The 19,438-nt window shown below is 37.9% G+C and overlaps 1 protein-coding gene across 9 annotated transcripts in view; it reads right to left on the minus strand.

Annotated features, from left to right (window-relative positions):
- Positions 1-19,438, minus strand: part of mub (poly(rC)-binding protein mub) — a 94,581-nt gene that overhangs the window by 38,107 nt on the left and 37,036 nt on the right. For 4 of the 9 annotated variants that reach the window (XM_070208501.1, XM_070208499.1, XM_070208503.1 and 1 more), the window contains exon 1: positions 17,276-17,710. The exons of 2 other annotated variants lie outside the window; for them this stretch is intronic. The gene's annotated coding sequence lies outside the window, so the exon portion shown is untranslated. Of the gene's footprint in view, positions 1-8,394; positions 8,460-17,275; positions 17,711-19,438 lie in introns of those variants that run through there. 3 more of the 9 variants (XM_070208505.1, XM_070208504.1, XM_032435046.2) reach the window with 2 other exon arrangements.

Here is a 19,438-nt window from a genome sequence, read left to right on the forward strand (position 1 = left end):
TACATTAATTGCTGTTTAAAATAATCTGACAAATTAAATATTTGAAGTGAATATTGTTCAGAATAAACAACAAGCAATAAATAATCAGGTTATCTCATCAAAAATCTACCGTTGCTGTCACTTGTTAAGTGCTAAAACTCTTTGAGAATTATAAATATACAATATCAATGAAACCATAATTAAATTCAATTGTTTCATTCAACGTTTTATTCCTGGCAAACGTTTAAAAGCATATTTTCCTCCAATCAAAAATGATTTATCCAACTGTACATTGAAACTGTTCCTATCCTTGTATCCTGCAATCACATTCAAATTGACTTCAACGACCCACATCAACTTTATAAGTGCTCTTTCCGTCCTAAACAAACTTGGGCCAAACTTTCAAACTTTATTTATTCGGCGTAGGCCGTCGAGCCTCTTGTGCCACCAAATGCGACGCCTACACATTAATTAAATTTTGCACTAGCGACAAAAAAGAAATGAAATAAAATATATGCGATAGGGCGATGCCGCGCAGCTTTAAAGAGGAATTTAATTATAGCGAAGCTACCAAACAAAAATCACAGAAAAAAAATAAAAAAGAAAAATTAAAAAATTAAATGCGAAGCACTACGTAGTGCAAATCATCAGCGGTGCAGCCAGAAGCAAGCCGGATAAAACGCAGAGGGCCGTACTCGTATAACCGATAGACCAGGGAATGGAGCATAGAGAGAGGGAGGGAACAAGGGAGGGCGGTAGGCAGGGAGGCTGACACTCAAAGGCCGCCTACAGTCGTTGCACTGTGCCGTTGTTGTTGTTGTTGTTGTTTTTGCTGCTTTTCTGCTTTTCGCTGTCGGGTTTAATGAACGGAAATCTCTTGCAAATATTCAATTGCTATACACAGCTCTGAAGCGCAGTCAGCGCAGACTGCACACAAGTACATATATGAATATATACATACAATTACATATACATATGTGCACAAGCACAGTGCAGAGCACCAAGTGGAGTGTGCATGGAGTATGTATGTATGTATGTATGTATGTATATATATATACATGTATATATAGGCAGCATACGATATGGCCGCATCCACAGACACACACACACGAGGAAGTCAACAGACAAAGCGCATGTCGAGCAGACGACGACCATGCTGATAATGATGTTGTGAATGATGATGATGACGATGGTGATGATGAAGATATTCCGACAAAAGTGCAATGTGCGTTATGTTGCTTCACATGCCCCATGATAATTAAGTTTGATAATGATGTTGCCCTACGGCTGCCAGACAGGTTGCTAGCCAGCCGCCACAAACGCCGCTCGCCCGGTTTCGCAATTATTTGAAGTAGTCAACGGCAGCACAGATTTTCCACAAAAACGAAAAAAAAAAACACAAGATAACCAAAAACCATAAAAATTTGCAACAGCTATACGAATTGGAAATTCCCTTTTACAGTAAATATATATATCATATTAGAATATATGCGATCTAAGTTGAAGCTATAAGAGTCCCAAATATAACTGCGGGAAATGCTTCTCACAACGAATTGGTAATGAATATAATTCAAAATCTGATCTGGTTAACTATAACTCAACAACAGTTGAGTAAAAGTTGAGTGCCCTATGAGCCGAGATATATATATATGTATGTAAGGACCTAGCGTATTTGGCGACAAAATTAAAATTCGCTCACTGAGTAGAGATAAACTGAAGCCCGGGCCTAAGGCCTAATGCCAAAACATATTTATAGGCTCGTCGTCGCTTTTCTTCTCCTCCTCCCTCACTCGCTCTCCCACTCGCTCTCTCTCTCTCTCTCTTTCTATCTGCTCTGACTGCTGCTGCACATACATTTGCAATATTAATAATCTGCTGCCATTGAAAGCCATACAAGGCGCGACGGCAGCGGCGACGCGACGTTTGCCGTTGTACGTGTCAACATTCGACGCTGGCTGCGCTGCCTGCGTCAACGGCGACTGCATGCGCGACGGCGCATATAAATTTTGTGTTCTTTTTTATGCTTTTTTTTTTTTTTTTTTGGAGTGGTCTAGGAACTTTTGCGCCATTGCGAGTGGCATGCAACGACGCCAGCAACAACAAGAAACTTATCTGCCAGGCAGTGCACGCAGACGAAGTGCGGCATAAAACGTGGCGTAGAGTGAGACGACGGCGGCGGCGGAGCTGGTGAACCTAGCAAAACATGGCACAGTGGTGTCATTGGGGGGACATAAATAAAGACAGCGTGGGAAACGACATTATGGAAAACTGAAGAAATGAAAATCAAATCTAATCTGTTGAGTGCCAGAGAAAACAAAAGAGTTGAAGCAAATAAAAGAAAGTAGTTAAATAATTTAAAGACCAAATCGAGAAAAAAAACACCTATAGGGTTTCACTTGCTTTTTTATAAACAATCAAAATGTGACAAAAAATCATCAACCACAACTGCAGTTCAATAAATTGTCAAGCAGAATATATTGAGATATAAAAACAATCGACTGCCTTTCTATTTCACAGCTTTTTAAAATAATACGCCACCTACTTCGTTACAGTAAAAACTAGATAAGTTATTTAAGTGAGTAAAACTTTTATTTCTAGCCAGAAATATAGATAACTTAAAATTTTAATTTAAAATGATTAATTTATTATTATATTTTATTATTTTTTCTTTAAATAAACCATAGCATCAATACCACTGTGCGAGAACTGCAAAATGCCTAGCCTGCGTCTGTGCAGCGGGAAACAGTCGCTTTACGGGTGCAGGGCGGGCTCGCAGAGAGAGAACTGGGCGGCGCGCCTTTCCATTGGCCTTTGTCTCTGGTACTGCTCGCTCTCCTGCTCCTTCCCAGTCGCATTGCGTTGTTCGAGTGCACAACAAATATTGTCGCCGGCTAGGTCGGGATATCAACGCACTAAGCGCAGAGAAACAGCACGGCACTGCTACCAAACCCCTTCACCTTCCACCCTCCCGCAGCCGTAGCCGGCGACACAAAAGTAAATAGTAAACAAAAATAGTTTGCAGGCCAAAGTAAAAATGCAAAAAGGCAGCAAAGACAACAGCTCAAGCACTGGGCAAAGCGAAGCAAAGCAAAACGCATGGCGCAAGTAAATAAAAATAGCGCAAAATAAAATGTAAAACAGCTTTTTCTAGTTGTTGTTGTTGTTGTTGTTGCTGTTGTACTGGGCCAGTTGAAATGAAATTAAAGCTGCTAAAATGCAGCCCAGAGTCGCGGGGTTTACAGTCAGTGCTCGTAAGTATGTGCACACATATACACTCAAGTATTTACACAGCGTATATATACATACATAAATGTGTTTATATAGACATGGGCCATTTAGTCGAAGCCCTGTACATACACATATATAAACTGATTAAATGCACGGCATGCATTGCGATAGGCCCAACAACAAAAGACGACGTCAACGTCGACGTCGACGACTAGTTCCATAAATTGATAAACAATCTGTTGTCAAGATTAACACTTGGTAGTGGTAGATTTTAGTTAGAGTAGTGTGTAGGGTATTGGGTGGTGGTGAGTATTAGTTATGTTATTTGTTATTGCATACAAGAATTGTTAAGCGCTTGTATAAATATTTAACAGCCCGATTGAGTTAGCGATAAATTTGTGGTAACAAGCGACAGCCAGCTACATGAACGTCTAATTACGCTGTCGATCGATTTGCTGATAAAAGGTCATCAAGTGAGAAAGTGTTTTTTTCTATGCCCTACGAATTGATTAGTCATAATTATAGCAGAGTCGAAGTTTGATGATGCAAAGAGAATTAACAGCAAGCAGAGCTTTTCAAGTATTTCACATAAAGTACAAAGATTTTGGTTGAACAATTGGGAAACAGCGTATCTCTCAGTCAAGCACATTCCACTCGTGCATTCTGAATTGACTCATATGCCTAAAGTTTTAGCTAGGCAACAAAACAGATCTGTTCATAAAAGTCAAGAGTGCGCGCTTTAAATAGCTCGCATATAATTTGTTTGCCTTATCTGTGTTAACATTCACTTTCGATAAGCTTAACATAAGCATATCGATATAAGATCCAGAACAAAATAGAGCCTCGATTCTTATCGACAGTGTACATAAATGCTCGATGACAGCACGTGTTTGGCTAGGATAAGTAAATAGAAATAAATTGCAAAAGGGAATCGAACATAAGGTTACACAAAATAAGTGACAAACGCAATCAAAGCATAAATCACTGAAAGGTCACTTTATTGACCTTGAGTTACAGATACACACACACACGCACACAGCTAACTCGGGCGCATAGAGTTCACAGTGCAATCGACGCAGCCGCGGACCACAGTCAGTATTCGCGAACAACGAACAAATCATTTAACATAAACAAATGCCATCAAGCGAATCTCGCATGAAAAGAGATTAAAAACAAATTGTATGCGTTATAAATAAAACAAAACTCAAAATGCAGCCAGAAAGCACTGCAGCAAGACAGAGACACACCACGACAGAGAGGCGAGCACAGAGCACGCGGGCAATGAACGCTTGATATACGCAAAATGAAAAGGCAAAAAGCAAACTGAGCAGCACAAAAAAAAAATAAAAATGGGGGAAAAAAACAGCCAACGAAACGAAAAGCACACGCAATCTGCCAACGCAGCTGGCGACTGCGACGGCGACTGCGACGTCGCTGCAGAATTCGCAGCGAGGCAGCAAAAATGAAATATAAAAACAAATACAAGAAAAGAAAAGTTAAGCATTTGATTGAGTTTACGATAGAAAAGCGTCGACAACGCACAATGAACTTTCAAACGAACTGTTAGATACTTTACAGTTAAGATGCGCATAATTAACTGCGCTCTCTTGCTCGTGCACTCTCTCTCTCTCTCTCTCTCGCTTGTACGTTTGTTGCGCAGTTTGTTGAAATTGGCGTATGAGTAATATAAAGCGGATATTACGTATACGAAACATTGCCTGTGCAACATGCTTGCACTTTGAGCTTTACTCTGTAACCAAAAATATCAGAGTTCAAAGCACACACACACACACACACACACACTCTCTCTCTCTCTCTCTGTCTTACACACACACGTGTTTATACACTGTATTTTGTTACACGACCGTATAAAGTCCTTGGCTTGGCTTGGCCCATTTTAAGTATCCAATTACAGCTGCAACAAACAGCATCAATAACAACGAGAGGTAAACAAGCCCTTAGCTTATGCACATTGTACTGTGACTGAACGTGTGTGTGTGTGTGTGTGTGTGTAAAAGTCAAACTATCAATTACAATTATGTGCACAAACGAGACGTTCGTGCAGTTGAGATACACTCGCACTCGCACTCGCACTCTTGAGATACTCGCACAGATCTTTCGAGTTATTTAGCAGCTTCCGATGACTATCCAAAACAATTAGCTAAAGTAGCTAGGCAAATAGTCAGGTAAAGCCCAAAACTTAAAGCTGTATCTTCAAATGTGCACATACTGAGAGCTGGCAAGAGCTAGAAGAGAGAGAGGAGAGAGAGAGAGAAGGCATGTGCCAATTGGGTACAACAAGATGTGCAATACACAAATACACACACACACACACACGTACACATTTACTGCTACAGATAAACATCTGTATACATAGGCATGGCCACATAGGTGAGCCCGCAACTAAGTCTAAAGCGGGTCGTCCCACGCCTCGACACAAAGCTTGACCCCAGCCCAGCCCCAACCTCAGCACCAGCCCCAGCCCCAGCCCCAATTCCATTCACAGTCGCACTCAATTCCAGCTCAAAAGACAATTTCGTAAATGCACTACAGAAAAAAATTAACTAGATTACAATACGTTGCACAGTGCAAATGTATTGACATTTGCAAACAAACAATAACAAAAGAAAGAAAAAAAGAATGATAACAAAAAGATTATCAAATAGAATTTAAACTAAAAAAATGCTATTCTCAACTAATTTCAAGTTCAATTTAATTTAAATAGCTAAACTTTAGCTTTAAAGTTTAAAGGGAAATAAATTACAAGTTAATATCAAATTTTAAGCTACAAATAAGCTAAATTTGTTCCGATATTGCTTTACAAAACCTTAAGACACTTTCAATTAATTACAGTTGAAAAAAAAATTAGATGAAGAATATATAATATTAAATGAGTGAAATATATATATGTATATATATTTTTTAGAAAATACCTATTATTATCATCCGATTTTAGATTATTGTTCCGTTAAAATAAATAAAATATATTTGTAAAGTTTTTGTTATTATTTAATATAAATAATAAATAATTTAAAAAATGTGTAAGTACATATATTGAGCACAAATAAATCGTTTGTTAGTGTAATGCATTTTCGATGCATTTTAAAAATATATATATATATATATATATATATACATATATATATATCTATATATAAAATGACATTGTTAAGAGCAAAAATCGCAGATAAAGAAGAGAGATAGAGCAAACGAGAACGAGAAATAGCTTTGAGAGGTAGCTGCAAATACGCTTCAATGCATCCATAAGATATTGTATCTATATCGCCGTGAATGCATATTTGTGTATGTGTGTATAAAAGCAGAACTTGCACTGAAATCTGAAATCTGTGACTGTAGCTGATTGACAGTAGGACAGCTTGGCAGGCATTCTGCAAAATGTTCCAACTGCTTCATTCTTCTCAGCTGCAAAAGAGATAAGGAACCAGCAGCGCAGATACATCCGTTCTCAGATGCCATGCTGCATCCGCAACATCAACTGGAAAGGCATTGACAACTTTTCTCTATTAACGCAATACTGGAAATCAGGCAGTATCGCTCATGGCTCGGCTCTTAGCCATTGTATCTATACAAAGAGATTGCATAAATATGGGTGAGAGAGCAGCGTCGCAGTCTGAAGAGGCTTTTGCAATTCAAATGCAATGAGGCGACACACACAGCAACAACAACTACACACAGACACACACACACACACACACACACAGAGAGAGAGAGAGACAAGACTGCAATTGATTGCAGCAAAAGTTAAGTAGATTATGATGGAAAACTTTTAGACAGACAGATCCAAACGAATGAACCAGAGGCTGACTGACATGATACGAGGAGAGTTTGCTGCCGCAGCTGCTGGCCACAGCCGAGGCTAAGAAAAGTTTTCAGCCCAAGTATGTCGTGTACTGAGAGTTTTACCAACTATTGGAAAAAGAAGAAAAACCAAAGAAGTAGAAAAAACTAGTTTTTCTTTCTGCTTATTGTGGCACTTGGCTTTGCTTAGGCTGCTGAAAAGAAAGCCAGCAAAAACCCGTAAATGAATTTTCACTGCTCGAAGGCTGTCAACGTTTTATGATATTTATTTGGTCGAAATCAAGTGTATATGCTTTTAAATAGCAGACCGCAGCTCAAGGCGGTGATTGAGTGAAAAGCAGGGTATATAAAACACATAACATAAACACATAACACATAACATAACTAAATGCGCCTCTGTTTAACGGAAATTATTCGCTGCGAACAGCAGCTTGTTATAATTTTTTGGCTTGATAGTTGTTAAAGTAAATTCACTTGACGGACAATTAACTTTAAGAACAAGCTCAGCTTAAGCTAGCTGGTCTTTTTGAACGGGAATTTAAAAAATGAGCTTTGAATATTGAATACAAATACAAAATAAGTATATATATATGTATATATATATTCAAGATCGGACAACTGTATCATATATAGCTGACATAGGTTCGATCGTTCGAACAGTAGATTCATGTATGAAAATCCTTTAGTTTCTCCTCATGTATATGAACAATTTTAACAACATCTGAATACCAGATGATATAGCTGCCATGTGAACAATCTGCCGGAAAGTAGATTCTTATATGGCAAACAATTCTTTTCCTAACACATCTGCAAACGGCAAATGTCTACTAGGGTATCAAATCTTCGGCGTGCCTAAGATATCCTTACTTTGTCGTTCAATATTATTGTTAACTTTAGACAACCATTCGCTCCTATGTGAATTATAGGAATACAAGTTGCTAAAGGCGTCTCCGGACGGAAATAACCATTTTGGCATAGTTTCTAATAATTTGTGAATTTTTTTTAATTATCTATTAAGCTGTTAAGGCTACAAAAATTGAGCAGCACATTAGCAGCATTGAGGTCGATTTCTCTCGGTTGTGTATTCTATATTCTGACACAGCTTGATGTTCTTTTCGATATTTTGGGCTAAAGAACTCTTCCGTTGTGAACGCAAAAATGCTGTAGCCAAGCATTTTAATCAACTTGTTGATAACTTAATGCAAACTGAGGCAGATTGATGAATCTGTAAGCACAAAAACATGTGCTCGAACGCGCTAGTTAATTTATAAATCGCGCTACCTGGAACTCGATTCGCCCACCCGGGCTATAAAGCTAGTTTTATGGGCAGGCGACGGCGCATTTATACTAAAATGTGTTTAAACTTACACAAAAAGATGTTGTGAGCTTTTGTTAAATGGGCTGGAAACAAAATCAATGCATAGAACACGTACCTGTGAACGAGAAGAAGCAAAATAAATGTACACAATTAGTAAGTCAGTTTTTTTTTTGTTTATTTACTTTTCTAAAATAGGAAGGGGCTTTAAGCCAAGCCCCAAATATATAAATATAAATTATTGCGGAAGTATTTCAGCTGTTTTGCATAAAATGATTGCGCAGCTTCTCGCAAAAATTCACTTGGAATGAATAAATACATATTAAACATAAACAAAAAAAAATGAACTTAATAAAATGAAAAAAAAAAAAGAGTAGATACATATATAAATAAATCAATAGATGTTTAGCGTATTTGAAAGATCAAATAGCTCAAAATGAATCGTGAAAACTACTTGATAAATATTTTGTATAAATAGATCAGGTAAAAATGTTTCGATTTAACCAATTTGTTTGCTTTTTTACAGCAGCTGGAAAATCATTGAATGAAAATTTTCACCTGTTTATTTGTACAGGAAATGGAAAATTACACTGTCTGAAGAGAAACATAAGGAAATGAAAAAGCACGCGGTCAATTTCCAGGCAGGTGATGATATTGAACCGATACTTTTTGTATTTTAGTTTTTTTTTTTTTGTTGCCGTTTAAGATACGATTTTTGACGTCAGTCGTCGTTAAACTATGCTGAAACGGAACTGGTAGCCCCAAAAAATAAGTAAACCGGCACAACAGGTAGTCTAGTAAGTCGGCGCGACGATTAGTTGGGTGAGAAGACCAACATATCGAGTGCTAATCAAAAACAAGACTAACCAACAAATGTGGCAAATGTGGCAACTGTGGCAAATCTGGCCAAATAATAGCCGGACGCATTTGGCTGCAAACACAAACAAAATACTCAATATAATCCGCACCATATAGGTCAAAGCTGAGAGTTGGGCAAAAAAAAACAAGAACAAAATATGGCTTGCCTAAAAAATGGAAAAATCAAATCGAAAGCATAATTTAAAAATCGCATGTCGGACAAAATCTTTTTGACAAATTGTTGCTCCCGCTGCCGCTGCAAAACAAAAAGTTAATGAACTTGCCGGCCAGATGCTGGGGCTGAGCTGCCACTGCCTCTGCTGCTGCTGCTGCTGAGAGGAAATACTGAGTGCGAACGAGCAAACAACAACACGAGCTAATGATAATAACATAATACAAACAATGTACACAAACCGAACCAAACACAACAACAACAACAAGAAGAACGGCAACGAAAACCATTTGGATATGAATGAAAATGCGTACAACGCGGCTAAAATACTTTGGGCAACAACAACTACATAAACACTAAGGCACATTTCGGTTAATAATACAAAACAAAAAATGTGTGCACATAGATATGTAGATATCATTAAAGCCATATAAACAGAGAGGCGACTAGTGTGAGAGCGAGTCGCAGTCAACACATGGAGGCAATGCTGGAATCGCTATTGAGCACAATAACATATGTAATGCGATTAGCAGACTAGACAGTGAGAGAGAGAGAGAGAAAACTGAGAGACAAATACCGAGAGAGAGCGACAGAACGAGATGGGGAGACTCTTAGAAAGAGAGATGTTGAAAGTCTCGAGTGTGAGAACGAGTTGATGTTCATGTGGGCAGATGCGCTAAATGATCTCTCGATGATTCAGATACTTGCATTGCGAATAATTAATAGCCAAACAAATGTTTACTAAATCAAAAAATAAATAAACAGCTTAAAAAAAAACTAAACAACAAAAAGAGTAGTTGATTGTGTTTAACATTTTTTAAATGCGCTGCAATTGAGACGCTCATGAAAGTAGAACAACTTTATAATGTCCATAATTAGCCAAAGTTTTTTGTTTATATTGATTAATGATTAACTTTTATCAATCTTATATTAACCTATTTTCTTGACTTAACTTAGCTTCTTCACTATCTTTATCAACATCATAAGCTTTAAAAATACCAGAGCTCAATTATCAGCGAATTGATGAAGCAGCTAGCCGCTTTAACAAAACTGATACGCCCCATTTTAAGAATTTTGTACATGAGCTAATTATGAGCAGGCTAAAGTGATATAAACACAAATGCTCGAACTGGCAATACCCTATAAACAAAACTAAACTAAGCTAACAGGCTTTTAGACTTGATAGACCCACAATATCTATAGTCATAAGCCTGCTTTAATATTTTAGTTAGGGTATCTTTAATGCCTATCATTGACATTTATATTTGGTGTATCAAAACACTTTATTGAAAAGAGATGCGTCCACAATTTCGTTATACCCCCTTTGATAGCGCCTACGCTTTATAAATATTTTATATTATCTGTGTTTTGTTTTGGTATTTGACTCGGCGCTGAAACAACTTATTTTGTATACAATCAAATTGTAGTTAACATACAAACAAGATCGGCGTGTCTGTAAATTATCATAAGCAAAAAATAAAAATAAAAATAAAAAACGAATAAAATGTTAACAGGTTGGCCGCACCAAAAGCTGCTGACTGAAAGCATTTTTGAGAAGCAACAAAGAATTGTGGCCAGAATTGAATACGTTGACATTTGCATTTAATTCGCATCGAGTTTTGTTTTTTATTTAATGTGAGTCGCAACGGGATTTCAATTATTGACAAGCGACAGAAAACAAAATTGTTTTGTGAAGACAAATTGGCTTTTCCTTGAAAGAAAAATCTTTGTCAGAGTTTATGTTTTTTTTGTTTTGCGCCAAATATGGCAAAGCTGCAGCAGGCGACTGACAAAAATGGAAAAACTGTTTAAACGGCTGCGACAGCTAAGGAAAAATCAATGACTCTTGTTTTGGCCCGATGTTGCCTTTGCGGCTAGTTGCGATTGTAATTAGCAAAACAACAACAACAACAACAACAACAGAGACAGCCCGAAGATTCCTAGAAATAGTCATGCAATGCAACTGGTTAAGCACTAGATACATATGGCTGCTGTCGAATGTATCTGATAGATGCGAATGTCGAATGTATCTGCTGGATGCTGGGCTTGAACGTGGACTAATAGTGTATATATAGGTCCAAGAATTAATGGAAATTTCGTGGAATGCAGCTGCATTCATCAAAATGCATTTATGGCTGATTGCACGTGTTTTGGTATCTACAGATGCGTTCTCGATAAGCGCCAATGATTGCTGTTTAAAATTAGCTTCGATTCAGTTTGCAGTCGAGAATTTCCGACACGTGATTTGTTATCATTTGCCAGCTGCAAATATGCGTTCCTAATGAACAGTCATTATCCATGTGTGTCTGTGTGTGTGCGTGTGCATGTGCGTGTCTATGTCTATGTCCGCATATTAATGCACATTTGTTGTAGGATAGGAAGTCTTGAGGCAGAATAGCAACAATAAAAAATACTTAATTTAAATCAAATAAAACGGCTCATAAACACAATACTAAGTTTAAGATTATAGTTTTAATTAGAGATTTTTATTGCTTTTGAAAGTTAAAAGTATTAAATGTACATAACCTGTACAACATACATACATATATACATTGAAACATACCAACGTACATACAGATTCGATTATGCATAAAATCAAATAAACTTAGTAGATGCCCAACATCACGTATTATTGGTACAAGGCGCATAGAAACCTAGAAGGCTTACTCGAATTCATGAGAATCGCAAAGAAGGGCACTGTTCAAAAATTCGTTTTGGCTTTGAAGCGAAAAGTAAATTTGGTATAAAAGAACATACAGACAACAATTTAAATAGTACAATGTCATACAATTTATGTAAATCATATTTATACCATAACTCATAACATTAAATCTTTATATTTAGATGATTATCATCTGGCAAAGAACTGTTGTCGAAATAATCACAGGCCTATATGTAATAACATTTTAGCTGCTCACAGAGATGTGACACTATTTCTGCCTATGCTCAGTTGTAAGCCCCATTGGTCCGCAAGTAACTTCCTGTGCGCGCCCTTATGCTCCCAGACAGTTATGACTGACAAATCTGACAGCTATGGTGCCCCACTCCTCGCAAGCACAAGCTGCACGACAATGTATATATGTTAAGCTTATGGCACGCATCATATGCTCCACCACAAGGAGAGATAGAGGGGGCGGTGCTCCGATAAAGCAGCCAGCGAACGGGGTGGTAGTTATTATCAAAGCCCTTCAAGGTCTATGTCTCGCTCACACTCAGCGACTGGCATCTGGTTCGGAGATTTTTTTATTTTTACAGTGAAAGAGAGAGGGAGACAGAGAGAGAGAGAGCTCACACATATATTTTATGTAAATTACGAGCACAGGAAACGTTCTGCAAGTTCAAATCCTGCCCGAAAACGCCGTCGTGCAAATGGCATAAATAAATGGTTTCGTTTACGACTCTGGACATTAACCTGTTAAATTTCTAATGTGTGCGAGTCAAGAGAGTGTCCTGTGTCCATCCGCTCAGCCCCAACACCAGCCAACCCCTCATCCCCCTCTACCGCAACCACTTACCGAGCAAAGCCCGTCTGTCAGCCAGAGCCGCAGTTATTCCAGCAAACCCGACATTTAGCCCCCGCACCGCGCCGCACCTTACTAACTCTTCTGGCTTTCCTGCTACCCCTGGCCAACCCCTAGCTCCAACCCCACCTCCTCTACCCCGTTAAGATTGTTGCTTTTCCGGCCGCAAATAGCCAACGAGCAGCAACGTTTTGCATATTTAAGCAGCTAGCAGCAAGCGACCTGACAGCCCCGGATAATCTGCCATACTAATGTGACTAGCCATGGCGAGCGGCGTGCGGGGACTTTGACTTAAACTTTAAATGCGATTGCGACTGCACTGCGAGAAATTAATGTGCTCAATTCAAGTAAATCAGATTAGAGTTCGAGAAAAATTAAAATATAATAAAAAACATGCTTTTCTTACGTTTTTTAAGCCCATAAAATCTACAAAATTTATATACACTACACATTATATACAATACAAAATATAATTATAATTAAGTAAGCAATTCATATAAAACGCATATCTCTAATAATCAAATCTTAACTTTTACTTAGGTTTCTTTTCAAAGCGCAAAGTTTTTCGCTCAGTGTAAGTAGCAGGGGCTGGTATTACATGGGCAGGCAGGCTGGCCACAAAATCAATAATGATTACATTTGCGTTGCATATTTCACCAGACTGGGGGAAAGATTTGCTGCTGCCCGCCGTCTAAATGACATTTGCGGGCCTACGACGACGACGACGCGTCCGGAAAAAGGGAAGGCGCAACATGAATTCTTGGCCGGTCAGGTGGTCCGTTGGCTGCGGTTGGTGCTGTTGTTGGTTTCTGACTCTGGTTGGAGAGTGTGAAAAATGCAGCTAGCAAAACACACAAAAGACGGAAGGCGGTTAAGTGCTCGGAGGCAGCAGCAACAATAAGGCCTACGCCCACTTCTAACCAGGGCGAAGAGCCAGAGAGAGGGCGGTAGAGCGAGAGAGAGAGAGAGAGAGTGAGGGCACCCCACTTTAGCTCTGAGCTGTGCTCCATGGCAAAAAAAAAAAAAAAACGGGTTGAGTACTTTGCGCTGTGGGGCTTCGAAGCAAAAGAAATGCAGAAAGCAAGAGGAAACTGCAATAAGTGGCGCGCAGGGTCAACAATGCAAGGGGGTATAGGTGGGGTGCTGATAACTGAGAGGGGGTACAGGCAGACAAAGAGGAACGCCACTCAATGCGATTCAGCGACGTCAACGGCCTACAGACGACGGCAATGAGTAGAAAAAATAAAACGAAGAATAAGAAGCAGCAAAAATAGAAAGAGGAACACCGAGTGGGGAAGGCGGGGAGGGCTCATGGTGAAGTGGAGGGCGAGACTAAGACGAGACTAAGCCCAAGCCCCAACCAGTTAGAAATTGCAGCAGAAAAATGCAACAAAGTACAGCTACCAATCTGATAGCGCGAACACACACACACACACACACACACACGAAGTCTACCTCCCGCTACCCCTCCCCCAACGGGCGTACGTTTTATGCTCGTTTGGCAGGTTGAAATTCAACGCAGCAGAACGAACGAAGCGACAGAGTAAAGTAAATGAGAAAACGAGTTGAAATGACACGACTAGGCAATACTCTGGAATAGTTAACAATACAGATAAGCTACTGTATTAAACTGAATAAATGCCCTGTTACATATGGAAATAGTTAAGATAAGAATTTAACCCTTAACCAGTGACTCTAAAACTGAGACAAATATTAAATGTTTACATATACATATATGTTTTTTTCGACCATATACTCTGGAATTTTCGATTGAGGTCGATGGAAAGGCAATTGACAGAATAAGATATTTGTGTTTTATCGAGCAACATACACGAGTCTCCATTCATGCAAACAGTCCAACATTGCACAAAACCAATATACACTTTAGTCTTTGGGAACAGGGTATAAATAGCAAAGAAAATACACACACATACACAACAATACAAATAAAATACCAGACAAAAAAGAAAAGCAGGCGTCAAAGCGACGTGTGCATCAAAAAAAAAAAAAAAAAAGAAAGAAAAAAGCACAAAATAGGCACAGTGCGAACGAAGAATGTGCAGAGAGCAAAAGCAGCAGCAGCAGCAGCAGCAGCAGCAGCAAAGCGCAAAGTAGAAAATGCAACATAAAGCAAACGCCAAAGCAATTGCAGCTGAATGCAATGCTAAGAAGAGGAGCGCAGCGAACGACAGCGACAATCCGGGAGGTAACCGGGCGAGACAAGCAGCCGTATATCATGTACACAAAACAAACAGTAGATAAAAGCTGCAAGCACTTGTCTTTGTGTGTGAGTTGTTATTGCAAATACAATCTATGCTCATCTTCTATCAATTTGATAACTTTGTATCTTGAAACTTGGCAGAAATTGATAGATGATTAATGCTGCAATCAGTTCATATAATGGAGGCCCATCAATCAAACCAGGCTGCTAATATAGCTATCGTTGAAATTAATTACAAAAAAAAACCCGATATCTTGACCAGACTCAACAATTTTAAGTCCAATTTTGCCTATATTTTAATTAAAAGTATTTTCTTTACATTTTTATTGCTTTTTTTTTTTAAACTTTCTCAAGTAGAACCGTTTTGCTTTGGTTTTATATATGTATGTATATAGTTTTGAATACTTCATAACTTGTTTCTTGTAGTTAGACAATTATTTCTGGTACTTAACTTTGCGTGTTTGTGTAGAAGAGTTCTTGAAATGAATCAAATAAGAAACTCAAATAATTCTGCTTGTCCAGTCAGAATCAATATGTATGTTTGTCTAACTGTCAGTTCTTACCCAAAAGTTGAGAGCGTGCCAAGTGTAAATGATTTAAGTGACTAGGTAACAACAACAACAGCAGCAGCAGCAGCAGCAGAAATCTAAACAACAAAGCAATGCCTGAGCTTGAGCTTTGTGCAAAGCCCCGAACCAAGTCAACAGAATATGAAAGGTAGAACGAGAGGGCGAGAGAGAAGAGCAAGCGAGTGAGAAACGCAAGGCACGGGCGTAAAAATATAAATTCAAATCTGTCTCTTTTCAAGTGCAGCGAAGCGGCGACGGCGACGGCGACGGCAACGGCGACGTCGCCTTAAAAGTAATCACAATTGAATTTTATAGACGGCGGGGCCAGACGCAACTGCACATAATATGTATGACAAACACAATACACAATATAAAAGTTTCTGCAGTTTTGTTGGCTGGCATTTTGATAAGAATGAATCTCTGACAACGCCTTGCTAAAGTTTGCCAAGCGGAAGTGATTAAGGCAAAAGGGTTGCCAAAAATTGATTCTTAAAAAAAAAAAAGTAAATCAACACAATAAGTCGTGCGCATTGCTGCCCACGCCAATTAGAAAAATATACATAAATACCAACTGGCAAAGGGCAGTGTTGTACAATGCCAAAACAGGCAAGTCGCACAATTGCACACACACACATACTATTAAAAATTTGAGAGCAGAGAGCGGCTTGCGCAAGAGAGCAAAAAGCAAAATCCAAAGGCGCGCGTAAACGGCGACTGTTCCAAGAATGCAAGGCACAAAAGGAGGCAAATAACAACAAAAAGAAGAAAACAAAGAGCGCTAAGGCAAAGTAAAACGTGAGAAGCAAATAAGAAAATAATGCGACGCCGCCGCCACCGCTGCCGTTGCCATACAAAAATCAATTTCAAGCGGCGGGGGAACAGACGGGGTATGTTAAATGCGAATGTGGTGTGTGTGTGTGTGTGTGTGTGTGTGTGGATGCTGTCTTTGCTTTTGCACTTCGTAAAGGGGAGCAAAACGAGTTGCTACGAATAACGCATGCCCTATAACGCATGGAATTTATATCATATTATTTATATTATTCTTTTGAAATTTAAAATACATATGGAAAACATTTTTAATTAATGATTTAAAGACTTGTTATAGCAAGTGCCTAATAGATCGAAAAATATATGAATCATGGAAAACATTTTTGTGTTGGCTTATAATCTATCAATTTTATAATTTGTTTGTATGCGTTTCCAACGACATGAATATTTGAAAATGGTCTCATTCAAAAAGGGCATAAAAACTGTATACACCACGCACGCACACACGCACACACATGCATATGTATATATACACAGGCACGCAACACGCGACGGCTTTGCCGGCTGTCCACAAGCGGAGAGCGAATACGAGAACAGAGAACAGAGAGAAAGAACGCTTAATTATGCTTAATTTGTTGTTAATCAAACTGACAAACAATAAACCTAACAAAACGTTGTAAGGTTCTTTGCACAACAATCACAAAAAGAGAGCAATAGCGGGAGAGCGGGGTGACGAGAGCGAATCGAAAAACTCACGCGGTAGACAACAAAAGCTAGTTAAAAATTTGTTGGGCAGTCAAATTGTGTAAAATAAATTGCGCTCACGTTTTTTTTTCTCAATTTCAGTTGTTGTTGTATAAGTATGTTTTGTTGTTTTCTTTTGTGATTTGTGTTTTTGCCGCTATTTTTTTTTTTTTGCTTTCCAATTACTGTTTGTACACTGCTCTCTTATTTTTCGGCTTCACGTTTCAGACTTGTATTGCAATTTGCAATTTTAGACGCGACGCGCTTCTTTTTTTTTTATTTTTTGTTTTTTTGCTTGTTTTTACATATATTTAATTTTGTTGTATTGCTTGTTGCTTGTATTTTGTCACTGTGTAATTCACGCCGCGAGAGAACAATTGCTATGCATAATACAATTTAATCGGGTTTTACTTATTTACTGAATTTCCTATAATTTTTCACTGACCAACAAATCGAGACGTTGCGACGCGTTGCGAGCTGAACGAACCGTACACCACCATTAAATTTTTATAAATGACTCAGTTTCGCGCTCAGTTTTTCTTATAAGAACAAACAAGCCAAACGGGCAGGCGAATCGTGCTCTCCGTCTCTCTCACTCTCTTGGAGAGCGAACGCCACCCGCAGTGCTGTTAAATAAACTGGCTACTCAAACTGTTAACTGTTAACTCACCGCCAAATTGAGTGTGCCGAGTGTACAGTGCGCACGAACGGGCTGTCAACATTGCACTGCATACTCTTGGGGATGCACTCGAATGTTAGCTCTAAACTTAACAGCTGACTGTTCACCAACAGTGCGTTGCAGACTACGCACTGAGTGTGTTTTTCATACGAAAGCGGAAGTACGGTTGTCTCGCTTGCACTTGTTGCGCACCGCTTTCAAACTGTTTGAGTACAATTTACCATGAGTGAGTGGGCACATCGAGTGAGCGATTGCTCACTGTTCGCCTGCCTGCCAGGAAAAAGTGCTGCCAAGTTGTGCGCATATCAAATGCGCGAATTTGAATAGAATATATATGTAATTTTATTTATTTATTTATTTTTTTTTTTGTAATTTAAATCGAACTAACTTTAATCGGAGATAACAAATTGACCAAATTTAAAACGATTTTAATTACTTTGCAGATTATTTACATACAAATGACCGCCCGCTGCCGCCGCGTTTCAATATGCAAATTATTGTCAAAGGGCTTAAAGAAATATAATTTTCAATAAGCGCAACAACAACAACAAGTTGTGGGCATTTATTCGCAGCTAAGAGTCATTATTGAATTAAATTTTAATTACGTTATTAATATGCACAACAACACATTTAAATGTTTTAGTTCATTATATACATAAATAATTGCTGCCGCGGCGGCATTTTTAATTATATCTTTATTTGCCTTTTTTTTTCATTGTTTATTTTTGTTGTTGACATTCATTTCTAGCCAACACATCCTTTTCGTTCTGACCTCCAAGCGACGTGTCAACAAATTTATGTAAATTTTCTCAGTATTAGTCAAATTAAATTTGCATCTTAATTAAAGAGCAAACAATTAACTGCAAAAATGTGCAAATACAAAATTTATATAGTTAGATTAGATACGCAGAATTACGTATTCAAAGTTTTTATTGGACCCACAAAAATGAATTGAAAATAATATAATTTAAGAACCATTTATATATGTTCCTGTTCAAATTGTAAACTTTCAATAAAATTATTCAACTGAGCCAACATTTGCAATATAAAAAGCACTTTCACTTAGTTCTTTCTCTGAAACATAGATCAGGCAAATTTTTTTTCAAATGCCAATATTTTCTTTAATTTTTTTTTGTATTGGATATTTTTGCGAAAAACATTTGAATTATGCTTCGTTAAGCACAGCTCTATCCAATAACTAACGCAAGAGGGTTTTTTTTCGATACCCTGTAATATGCCTATCGAGGGTTAGTTTGTATCAGCAAAAGTCTGTGTAACAAAGAGGAAGTGGCTTAAGCTGTCTCTGATAATAACTTAAGAATAATGGATCTACAGAAATTAAATTTGTAGTAAGACAATAAATTAGTATTATCATTATTATTATTATTATTATTATTATTATTATTATTATTATTAGTATTATTAGTATCATTATCATTATCATTTTCATTGTTAATATTATTATTATTATTATTATTATTATTATTATTATTATTATTATTATTATTATTATTAGTATTATTATTATTAGTATTATTAGTATTATTAGTATCATTCTCATTTTC

This window comes from Drosophila virilis, chromosome 3 (assembly GCF_030788295.1).
Source record: "Drosophila virilis strain 15010-1051.87 chromosome 3, Dvir_AGI_RSII-ME, whole genome shotgun sequence".
Lineage (NCBI taxonomy): Eukaryota > Metazoa > Arthropoda > Insecta > Diptera > Drosophilidae > Drosophila > Drosophila virilis.